The sequence below is a fragment of the Gymnodraco acuticeps genome, unplaced genomic scaffold (assembly GCF_902827175.1).
Source record: "Gymnodraco acuticeps unplaced genomic scaffold, fGymAcu1.1, whole genome shotgun sequence".
In the NCBI taxonomy this organism is placed as follows: Eukaryota; Metazoa; Chordata; class Actinopteri; order Perciformes; family Bathydraconidae; genus Gymnodraco; species Gymnodraco acuticeps.
The window spans coordinates 596,343-608,840 of NW_022989985.1; the positions used below are offsets into that span (position 1 = coordinate 596,343).

Below are 12,498 nucleotides of genomic sequence, written 5' to 3' on the forward strand. Positions count from 1 at the left end.
CACCTGAGTGAAACTGAGAAACAGGTAACTGTTATGAGAGAAATCACAAAGGTGTCTGAGAGGTCTGTCAATTATTAGCTTAAGTCGTCGCTAAATTACATTAAATTGTCATTATATATGAAGCTAACTTTTTCGGTTGTTGATGTGCTGTGGGATATTCTTATTGTAAGAAATGTACTGCGGTTCAGAAAAGGTTGATAAACACTGATTTAAAGGATCAAATCCAGGAATGGGTTTGGCCATTTCAGTTTTCTTCGCACACAAACAGCAGTCTGAAGGGGAAAGTATTGGTTATTTTTGGCTGAGTTAAAAGACTCCTCTCAGTGTGAGAAAGAGAGAAAAAGATTCGGTGTGGGATAATAGTATGAATTTGTGCTGTAGGGAGAGATTTTCTATGGAGAGTTCACAGTTGCAATAAACAGAGGTAGAGACAGTGTGGGGGAGTAGAGGTGGATTGGTGGAGTTGGAGGGAGGTTGGAGGAGTGTTTAAATTAATTTGATCTTGGATGCCTCAGAGACATGGCCGGTGTGTGCTAGCCACGCACCAGGACAGAAACCTGAGCAGATTGCCCCGCTGCTTTGTATTCCAAATTAATTGGCCTCTGAAGATCGCCCTCCGCCCCTCACAACACTACTGATGCACATTTTCCTCCCCTCAATTAAAAGTGTGTACCCCACACGCAGCCCTCTCACCTCATTCCCAGTGACTTCTTACTCCCCTTGTTACCGAGAATAAACTGGTCCTTCACATCAGAGCTTCGCAGGACTGTGGGGAAAAATGCAATTAAAGGAGGGGTTATACAATCCATCAGCCTGAGTGTGTAGTGATTGTCATTAATTGCACTTAAAGGATGAGGATGCCTATGTTTTACTTTTTTGTGTGCAAATAAATTCAAAAGAAGAATCTAAACCACCAACAAATGTACACAAGTATTGGCTGTGCAGCAAACATTTGATATGCAGTAATTTACTCCTCTGTGCCATACAACCTATTTGTTGTGAGACACATGTATAACTAGTTGATTTCTCAGTAAATCGGGACAAATGTATTAAACCGCTGCTGAAAATAGTGCCAAACAAAAACTATTTACTCCTGTTTGAGGGAGGTTTGATACATATCCTATAGGGCCCTGCTAATAACTGAGCCTCTTTTAATATTGTAACTTTATTTTGTTTTTATGAGTGATGTATTTTATAGATCTATACAATAGCTATAACAGGAGTAGGCTTGCAGGTTTTGAAAACTGACTCAGACGTAGTTTTTTTAAATGTATTTGTCAACATCATTAAAGATATATATAATAAAGTCAGCCTTAATATACTTTACAATAGCTGAACTGTTTAATCAAGTGTCAGAAAAACATATTTTCTTCTTCTAAAGACTTTGATATTCTCCTCATTCATATTATTTTGTATTTCTCTGTACCCGTAATGATTAAAAACCAGACAGAAAGACACTTTTGCGAAATTTGAGCTTTCAGCATCCTAAATTGTTATGTGTACTCACTACTGGGAAATGTGCCTCTCAGGAATTCAAGTCAACACGAGCGCATGTTGAACATGTTTTTCTTTTTAAAGTGTTAATTAAGGGTTACAGCTTTGATTAAAAAGGAGCAAAAAAGTCACAATTAATGGAAATGCTGGGAACCATTTTCTACATTCATATCAATTACCAGGTTTTATGTGGCGGGGTTCATTACATGTGCAATGTGGCCTGCATTACAGGTCTGATTGTTTGGTTGTTCTGTTCTTTATGAACTGTGAAAGCTCCCTCAGCAGCAGGGGGGCAGTTAAAGCTCCACCTGTGATACACAAAAGGCATTATTATCCCGCTCCTTATTACTGAAACACATCCTTTATGTGCTTGCAGAAACAATGTCAGCCGTAACAAAGTGGCAATGATAAACAAACACAAATATCTCGACTCTTGCATCCAAGGTCTGCGTTTGATCCGGTCGGTATACTTTCTCTGTTAAGTCCCGGATGGAGAAGTGGTAAAATTATCTGTCTTGAAGTAAAAATAGCAGCAAAATGTTCACGACTGTCATATTTATTTATGAGAGTTAAGAAGTTTTTTGAGGGGAAGAAAATGTAGGATGAATCTATTTATTGAACAAAGGACAGCAGAACACCACAACAAACATCGGGCGAAAACAGATCCAGGATATTTCAGTCAGGAGAGATGTGAAAATGTTCTCAGAGGAGAATTGCCCCTGCGGACGACAAATGCCAAAACAACTCTGACGAAGAAAGAAAGGAGGAAAATATGAGTGAACAGAAGGAACAACAATTATTTATGTAAATAATGTGCCATTGCTGCTTATAATTAGTGAGAAAATTAAGCAGAAAATAAGAGTGGGGGGAAGGGGGGGGGGGGGGGGGGGGGGGGGGGGGGGGGGGGGGGGGGGGGGGGGGGGGGGGAAACATCACGCATGTCACCCAACTAATTTTTTTCATGCAAATTAACAATCGAAATTATAAATGGAAATGGTGGTGTTGTGATCGAGAGAGAAAGAGAGAGGGAGAGCAACGAGAGATGCCCTGTTTTTTTCCCTCTTTCTTTTCTTGTCTCTGTTTGGAATTCATTATCTGGTGAAGCAAGCAGAGGCAGATGTAGTTTGACACAAAGAGTGAAGTTGATAGCCGCGGCAGGAAGAAAGCAGTTCGGGTTATTGTTTTTGACAGAATGGCCTTAGAAATATTATTTTTCCTGCAAGAGGGCAGCAGGGAAACAGTAGAGTATGCTAAAGGTGGGGGGGGGGGGGGGGGGGGGGGAGTTTTTGGGGAATAAACTCTGTAGGGAATTTGGGGATTTTAGCCTTTGCAGACCATTAAAATTCAAAAAACCCTATATAACAAACGGGAAAACCTCAAAAAGCATAAAAGGGCCCCTTTACACTTCCACCTGCCCTAACATACAACTTGTGTAGTTTTTTGTGGTACACTTGTCCTGTTTTGGCCCTTCAGTGTAAAAGCTGATCCTTGCCATACACTCTGTCTCTGTCCATACCTCCACAGATAGTTCCTGTGTGCACAGATCAGATGTTGCCGAGGTGCTGACACAGTTATCAGACACACACCCCCCCCGCTCACCCAGCGAGAGGTGCTGGTTGCAGGGACTTTAAAAGGCAGTGTCAATGAGGGTGTGATAACTGTGAAAGTCTGTCTACATGTGTCTCCTGTCTGCTCATCTCTCCAGTTCCTACTTCGCTCACCACCGGCACCTCACACACACTGCGACCTGCTTTTCTGCCTCCCCTCTGACATTGGGAAGTGTTTTTAAAAGGAGCCGGGATCAAACGCAGCCGGAAAATGCCTGTCTGCCGTTCATCTGACAGCCCTGCATCCTGAACCCTTTTAAAAGAGTGCCGAGGAAAAAAGGGAGAGAAAATAGGACATGTTTCGCACAATTTATGCAGCGTTAATTTTCCAGCCCCCGCGTCGACTGTTTACAGAGTCCTGCACATCTCAAACCGTCTCTTGTTCTCTGCACACCCCCCCTTTCTATCTCTCAAACCACAATCCCTCCTTTACTTTTTTCCTCCCACCCCTCTCGCTTTTTCTGGCTTATGTTATTCTGATTTTTTTCTCTCCAGTCTTTTTTGTGTCACTAGTGAGGATGCTCTCCCTTGGGGTGGCTAAATTTACATCTCTCCATATGACAAACACAAACAAAGGAGCAAATAAATCAAATGTGAGGTAGGGAGAGAACGAAGGAGAGGGGGAGGCAGAGAGCAGCTGTGAACATATATATACATTTGAATACAATAGTGTGGTAATGTTGATATTAACCAATAAAATACTTTATGGTTGTGCAATATTGAATACCATAATGATTGCATGTTCCACTATAGGAACCAGCTTTTCATTTATAGACAAAGACCCACTATTAAAAGCTAAACTGTCTTTAACAATGACACCAGATGACAGCTGGCTTGATGGCTTTTAGATATAAGAAAAAAACATAAAAACAAAGAATAAAAGAAGTTTAAAATGTGCAAGGTTGTTTTTAGGCCTCAAATATGTGGTACAGAACAGAGGGACTCAACCGGACAGGAGGAGCCATTACCTCAACAGCAGCACACAGTCACCTGTCATCCCTCTCTATAGAACACGCTACATCCAGTTTGGATGTGTGTGCATGGGTGTGTTTGACTCTGTGTCATAAAAGACTAGAGAAACTAACCCGATCACCGCTCTTACCCCTCCCTACGCTGGCTCAGTTTACCATAAAATGTCACTTATGAAAATTCATGCAGCGGAAACAAAGCCCAAAAGAATCAAGTTGCGCTCAGTTCCTGTTTGCCTCTGCGAGTGTGCGCAGTAAGTGTGTACATATATGGATGTACAGGCTTCAGCGCGATGGAGGATACATCAACAATGGACTGTACACATGTATGCAGAGCCTCCTCCTCTCTCACCTGCTTCCATATCTGAATATTTAGGTGTAGGGGGGCTTTAGAAGAAGAAGTGAAAAGGGTGAGGTTTGATCAATCCCAACAGTGTGTGTGCGTGTGCGTGCGTCAGTGCTTGTGACAAGCAGAGGAGCCCCGCTGTGTCTCGGCGCGTCCTCTCTGATACATTATTAATTAGGCGGCGTTTAGAGTAACGAGCAGAGCATTTGAGCCCCCTCTCCCCCCGCCCTCAGTGACACGCTCCCTGGGAATCCGCTGTGTGACTGCAGATCAGAGGAAGCGACAATCCGACACTGCATCACCCACCTTCCTGGAATACCATGAGAGCCGGGCTCCCGGGGAGATGGAAGACAGGAAGCATCAAAACACCTCCAGCTGCAGCTCTCTGCTCACTCACGTTATTTTACACAGTGGTCTGCAGAAGCTGTCCACTCACTGACATGTAACTAGTGCTCAGATATACAGATGTGAAAAGTAACTCAAGTACTCTGGATTGAAGATTTGTTTGCAAAATCTTTTTCAGAACACATGTTTCGTATCATACTTCTCCTTGATAGAGTGCTTGTCAGGTTTAGGTTGCCATGAGCCGACATTGAATTGTATGAAAAGATAAATTAAAAAGGTTGTCTGGGAGCATTTTGCTAATACAATATGTATTACATGATAATTGACCTTTTCTACAGTTTAGCAATACAATTTCTAAGAGACTGGGCTGACCTGGTGCAACTGCCTTTAAATTAAAGTAAAGTTTAGTTTGATGTACATTTAAAAAAAAAAAAAGGGGGATATTCTTCAGAGGGATGGGTATTTTAAGTGATCTTCTTTTTGGCTGAACTCAATCAAAAGTGTGGAACACAATTTCTGTTACATTGAAACATGCTTAAAATAGCTGTTTTTAGTTTTTATCCAACAACTTCACATAATCTTTTGAAAAGTGCCCCAAGAGATCCTCCTTCAGGAATGGGAAAACCCCTCTATAGGGATAAAGTCGAGGGGATCTTTATAGCATAATGTATAGTATGTCATTACTATCCTATTTGTTGTCTAGTAGCTGCTGAAAGAGGGTTTGTCCCAACAATTACATACCACTTTGACCACAACTGCTGACATATCACATTTATCCAACGTTACTTTGTCAGTAATAACTTAAAGTGGACCTATCATGCTATATTTGAAACATATATTGTAGGGCCATACCTATATAAAACATGTCTGTGGAGTTTTTTTTTCAAAATACCAAACAGATCATGCATTTTAGCCATGCCTCATTTCGCTCTATTTGCTCTTTTCCAGCCCTGTTTTTGCAGGGGCTGATTCTGCTTTTGTGGCAGACTACAGCGCCACTTACAGGCCAGGCATATGTACTACAGTATCTCCAGCGCTTTCGAGCGGTCTCTCATTCCCCTGATAGGTGGAGAGTTACCCATATAGGCGGAGCACCCCTTTTCTGACGTCAGGAAAATTCAAATCTGTATCAGCTCTGTTGCAGCCCCGTTTTTAGAGATTTGGGTACGGAGGAAAAGAGAGAGGGTTGTGTTTTCGGACACTTGGTGAGTTCCCTGACACACCGGGGACACATATTCATGTATAAAAGACGTACAAAAGAGCATTTTGCATGATAGGTCCCCTTTAAGTGGCTTCGCAAGCGTGACAGTGTTTGTGACTCTGAAAAAATGTTGTGTGAGTTGTGGCGCATAGAGGATCAACAGCATGTTAATAAGTCACATTCCTCTTCTCCTCTCCTCTTTCCTCCTCTCCTCTTGACTCTATTTGTATTGTGTTGCTCCTTTACTTTATTTTCCTATTCTCTCCTCACTTCTGCTCTCTATCCTCTGATTCGCTTAAAACTGGACTGTGCGGGTGCTATTTTCCATTTATTATACACCTCTCTATCTAATAAATAATGCCAATTCATGTTAATAATCCCTAGTTACTTCTGCTATTGTTTTACATTATTTTATACTTTGGGTCATAACACCCTCCCCCCTTCCCCCCGTACATGTTCACATTATACTCATCTCTTTCTGCTATTACTGTCTGACTAATTCAATAATTTTCTTCCCCCTTTGTCATCCCTTCAGCCCCCCCCTCGCCCGTTCTCTCCTCCGCCTGCCCTTCAAATCTTCTGGGTCTGGCTGAGTCTCTGTTGTCTGCCTCATTACTGACTGTTCAGCCATTTGATTTTCTGAAACGGCTGTGAAGACACGCAGAGACCTTCTCATCCTTATTATTGTCCACCACACAAACAAGCACACACACACACACACACACACACACACACACACACACACACACACACACACACACACACACACACACACACACACACACACACACACACACACACACACACACACACACACACACACACACACACACACACACACACACACACACACACACACACACACACACACACACACACACCCACACACACACACACACACACACACACACACACACACACACACACACACACGCATAAAAACAGAGACAAAGAAATTCCCCTTTTTCTTGTTTGATCCATGCAGCGTCAATGAATATGTGGAGTTTCTGTGTTGGTACATGCGGAGTGCCCAAACACCGGACAGTGTTATAGTGCAGCAAAGCGTGATGGTGACAGCTAAGATTTAGCTTTTATTTTTCCAGGGCTACTCAGCAGAATGTAAAAAGTGCCTCCATAAAGAAGTGTATCGTAGAGCGACTGCCTGTGATTCCACACCACAGTTTGGGATGACACCGCCATTCCTCTCGGTGACGGATGCTGTTGCATCCTCCAAACTCTCGGCCCCGCTCTGGTTATGAATGTTGCTGGCATAACGGTGAAATACCTCGGCATGTCTTTTTATTCACTAGTTGCGGTTTAATGTATAAATCCTAGTCTAAAACAACAAAAAGAAAAATAATGAAAAGCATTAACATGATATGAAATGGCACCAAAATTAAATGTAAACAAATGTAAAATAGCGTTTATTTTCTCTCTTTCACTCTAACCCTAATTTCCACCTTGGCCTGTAAATTCCCTGTATTAGAGTATACGCCTCAACCTCTGACATCCCACTGAAACAAATGACTTTTTCGCATTGACTAGCATCTGAAAGCTGACAGTAGGCAACATGTTAGAAATACATTTTCTTGAAGGATTGCCGTAGTGTCCTTCCTTAGTTTTCTGAGGGATTGACTGTCATTTTATTGCACCTTGCTTTGTTTTCCTTTCCTGTGATTGAATCAGAATACAAATTAGGCTCGGGTGATTGAGCAGTGAACTACAGGTTTGGAGGCCTCTTGTCTTTAGTGAAAGATGAGACCGAGGTGTCTTCTGATATCTGCCTGCAATTCTGTGCTTTAACGGAATGTTTAAAAAACATTGTATTCAAAGAAAGTGGTGATGTCTGGATATGAAATGCTAAAAACATTTTTATATTCATTACTTATGTATAATTCATGCACATATACACATGTCCACACACACACTTGCACAAACCTGCATCGAGACTATTCATTATCTACCCCCCTAGAGCAGTCCATAGGGGCAAACTGTGTAGCTAGCCACTGCAAGCCAAACATGCTTTGAGGCTGCAGGCCAGAGCCAAATGGGCCAAGCACCTGCCCTAGGTGTCAACAGGCCCCTTTGGCCCTGAGTGCCAGGCATCCTCCTAAAAGAGGAAGGAGATGGAGAGCCAGATAGAAAGCCGTCTCATTACCTTCTCCCTGGGGCTGCAACTAAGCAGCGGATGGAGGGTGTGAGGACAAGTCACCTCTGTGGATGGCCCTCATGAACTGTGGTTAATTGAAATCTGATATATCTGAGTCCCTACTTGGCGCACAACCAGTCAAACAGCAGGCTGAGTTTCATCCAGCCAAGAGAGAGAAAAAAAATTGGAAAGAGCTCCATCTTTTACTTTTTGTATCCATCTTCCTAGCTCAATGTCTCTTCTCCAGTCATGCAATCCACACAGTTATTGATTTGTTTGCAGACTGTGAACATGCTCCATCATTGGCGGTGCTTTAGACTGGTAAGAGCTGATCATAGAGCACAGTTTGATGCTAACTTGGTGTACAGCGCGCTGACCTTAGCTGAGATACACAATGCAGGCTGGCTGAAGGTTGAGGCCAGGTGGGAATACAGGAGGAGAAGACGCATCGACACAAAGAGCTGTTTAACTGTCCAGGGGCCCTCTGGGTACTCCACCTTTCACTTTATCCTTTTAATATTTAATGTCCTCGGCCCAGGTTACTAGAATATGGATAAGAGTGCACATTTACCCATTTACCTGGATGTCAGTCGGAAGCAGCTCTAAACAATACACCTCTCCCCCCGTAACCTCACCTCTGCTCACCTCGCTGCGCCAGGAGCTAGCTTGTTACAGAGAGGAGGCGGGATCCAAGGCAAAGGAAAAAAGATGGAAACATCCTACAAACAGGAGCCCTGGGATAACAGATGCAATACAAAGAAAATACTAAACTTTTTGGGCTTTTATTTATACTTAAGCAGCAATAAATCACTATTAAAAACCTAATGGAATATAATAATTCACAAGGCTTAATATACTTATACTTTAGACATGAAAACCTTAAGATTTTAGTCATTTTAAGATGTGGAGTTAGGATTATTTGGTTGCACCTTCGTGTACTGTCGTAACAGTTCAGTTTATTAATACTGCAAAATACAGCCAAATGATCTGCCTTTGTCTTTAATAAAGAAGCCAGTCAATGTCAACAGCAGCCCTGATCTAATTTCGTGTTTCACAACGAGCAGAGCACAATATAGTTGTTTACATTTATGTAACAGCTCATTGTTGCTGATCAGCCTTGTTCCATTACTCCTTTAACATCTTTAAATGGATTTGCAGATGAAATAATGGTTATAAAACACTGCACCTCCTGTGGCTTCTTCACAATAAAAGCTTCCCCTATGATTTGCAAGTGTAATGCTTTAACGACATAGCTGGCCATTGTTCTTCTGATACTGTGCTGAGCGTAGACAGTAAACAGTGAGGTGGACTCCAACACTTATAATGAACACAATTCTAAGGAGAAGTAATTAGTGATTGTAAATATAGCGAATGGCTTTTGCAGATACATTTATGAAAAACAAACACTATACATTTATGGAAGCAGGATTTCAAATGAAGTTGTACATTTATCTACTAGTACGAGTATTCTTACTTTTTTGGTATTGTTTCCTTAAAGTAGTAGAAGCATGTCTCCAAATTCTGCTTTACAGTTTATTATACCACACCTGCCTGGTTGGCACACCCGTACTTCTCCATGCACTAATTGCATGTATAGAGTTTGAGATTGGGCAGCCACTACACGAGACTTCACTTAATGCAATTAGGCTGTGGTTTAATTGTTCTTTAATATCTATGGATAAAGCCAATGTGTTACATAGAGTAATTATGGCTAATGACTGCAGTGGGAGAGGAGCAGAAAGTGGGGTGTGTGTTGAAAGAAATTCATTTTTGTCTAATAGACCTTTTGTTGAATTGGTTCCGTCCGCATGTGATAAGGGTGTTACAAATTAATGATTTATAACTATTGAGCCAGCAATCACATTTTAATTAGGCAGTAATTTATGATAATTTGTCTTCTTTCATAGCAGAACAGTTAATAATTGTTAATTAGCCGTTGATGATTTGTCCTTTGAACATATACCCTAATGGCCAATTCTCAGCCTATATGAGCAAAAGGCCTCTGCGAGAACCACCCGACTTTGTGTTTAAACACATGTGAGAAGACAGACATGGAAAGAATGTAGAAATATTACACAAAAACAGAAAACAGCAACATGTCATGTCCATCTGTACCATCTCTGTATTGGCACCAGATTTTCTCACATTACCAGGCTGGCTATGTGCGGCTGCCAAGTCCATCTATCCATCTCTGCCTCAGTGTGCCAAGCCAACAGAGAGAAAAACGAAGACGAGAACGCACTCCAGGAGAAGTTATGCCAAGAGGAGAAAAGTGGAGAAAATGGGGAAACGTAAAGACTCGGAGAGAAAGAAAAAAAGGGAATCATACTTTCTCCGATGCGTTCAGAACAATTGTTATTTGTTTTACTATTTCAAGTGGCTGATATTGTCTAAGTCTTTGGCTGTACAGTAGATATTGACCCTGGGCTGCTTTCACTCTATACGTGCTTGCATCCTGCTAGGGCTTTCCACTCTGTGCTGTTTTTTATTTGCAGTCTCCATTCCTTCACTTGTATCCTTGTGAACCTCCGACTCTTTGGATTTACTCATACTCCTCTTGGGCAGCAAGTATCTCAAACGTTTTCCAAAATTAGTCGACTAAAGGTAGATAATCATAAGGATGAAATATGGCGTAAAAGGGGCTGCAGTTTAGGTTTTGGTGCACCGGTGAAAAGACCTGGAAAGACCTGTCAGAAGACACGTCTGCAGGATGAAAATCAGCAAGGTGAAGTCAAGCTAACCTTTTCAAACCCTGTTACTGATTTGAACTATTCATTCATTCCACCAGTATATTTATATAGATAGGAGTCTTCAAAGGGGCCATGTCAAAGAAGCAGGGAGAAGGGTGTTCAAAAGGCTGTGACAATAAGGGAAGTCTGTGGATATGAAATACATTTGGATTCCTTTGTACAATTTTTACTCTGTTGGCTGCTCAGTTTGATAAGTAAAATACATCTTTAAGATATTAAGCATATTTTAAAAATAGATAACAGCATTTTTCCAAGTTTCATCTAGGACATCTCCTTCTGATTTAAATATCTCTCCCCAGTTGTTGCTCGTAATACGGTACAGATTGCTGTAATGGGATGAAGTGCGTTTGGGAGTAATATAACAAAGCCATATTACAGAGACGACTGCAAAGCTGCTTGGATCATTAAAGACAGACATCCTTAATGTCTCTGCAGAACTTGTCCCTAATCCCTGTCTGCTGTCAACTTCCCTCTCCACCGTCTGAAGCCCGTCTGATGAACACAAAATGTAGCATGCTAACTTAGAACAAGAACCCTCCATGTATTCAAAAGGGCTCACTCAGCTGTCAAATCCATACCATCTTCACACACTCACACCTTGTCCTAGCTATTTCTGTCTCTGTCAAAACGAGTAACTGTTGTTTTTATACGTGCGTAAAAAATCTACAATCCCACCTGCAAACCCCTTTTTGCTGGCGTTACTTCTCAGCAATTCACTTCATGTGTCTGAGTGACCCATTCACTTGTGTTAAGAGTGCTCTTTTGTGCCTCTGCTTTTTCCCTAACTCTGATGTAAACATTGAAGTCAGAATGGTCAGCAGGGAAGTCACTGTAAAGGTAGAGCAGGACAACAGATCCCATTGAGACAATTATTTTAATGTATTCACCTTCTGACGTGTTTCTGCTAATGCACACTTTCATATATTTGCTCATGTGCTGCCATCTTCATTCGACAGTTCCACACTTAGCCTGTGTTTTTAAAAACTCGCCAATAATTATAGTCATGACGTTGACTCTACAAGTACAGCGGCCCGAAAAACAACAAGCATCCTTTCAGATGCTTTCTATTTAAATAACATTTATGGCACACCACTTTAATGAGAGAGCAAACAGGCGGCACGACTCCAGGTCTGTGCAGTTTGTGTTTCAACTCTTTGACCTACTGTTCCTCAGAACTGGCTCTGTGTCTTGTGTTCGGAATATATTTATTTGTCTCTGGGTAATCATAGTGACACAGCTTAGTGTTGTCATGTGACGTGCTTTATTGAGTGAACTCCTATACGGCGGAGCATATGCATCTTTTGGCCCCTTTTGTTTGAAGGCATACCATAACCCTGAGCACACAAGGCAAGGCAGCTGCTAATTAAATCAATATGAGATAATGAAGTGCAATTAGAGGCACTGGCTGGGCCGATCCTTTGCTGTAAGCACTGCTTCCCTCCCTCTGGGCTCGCACCTCTTTAGAACCTGTTAGTTTTTCCACTTCCAGGAGCCACAATCCCCACAGCAACCGTTTGGAGGAGTGATCACTGCGCTCCCGAGGCTGCCAACGCATTCTCACACTCAAACAGTGTTCTGCTCTCCATTTATCCTCACCTACCTCTCTGAGCACGGAGCGCACACATGCTGTTTACTCCC

The 12,498-nt window shown here is 42.0% G+C and overlaps 1 long non-coding RNA gene across 1 annotated transcript in view; it reads right to left on the reverse strand.

Moving 5' to 3' along the window:
- Positions 1–4: 4 nt before the first annotated feature.
- The window catches only part of LOC117543859, a 59,544-nt gene continuing 47,050 nt past the window's right edge, over positions 5–12,498 (reverse strand). The window contains exon 3 of the long non-coding RNA XR_004568608.1: positions 5–766. This is a non-coding gene — a long non-coding RNA (uncharacterized LOC117543859). The remainder of the gene's footprint in view (positions 767–12,498) is intronic.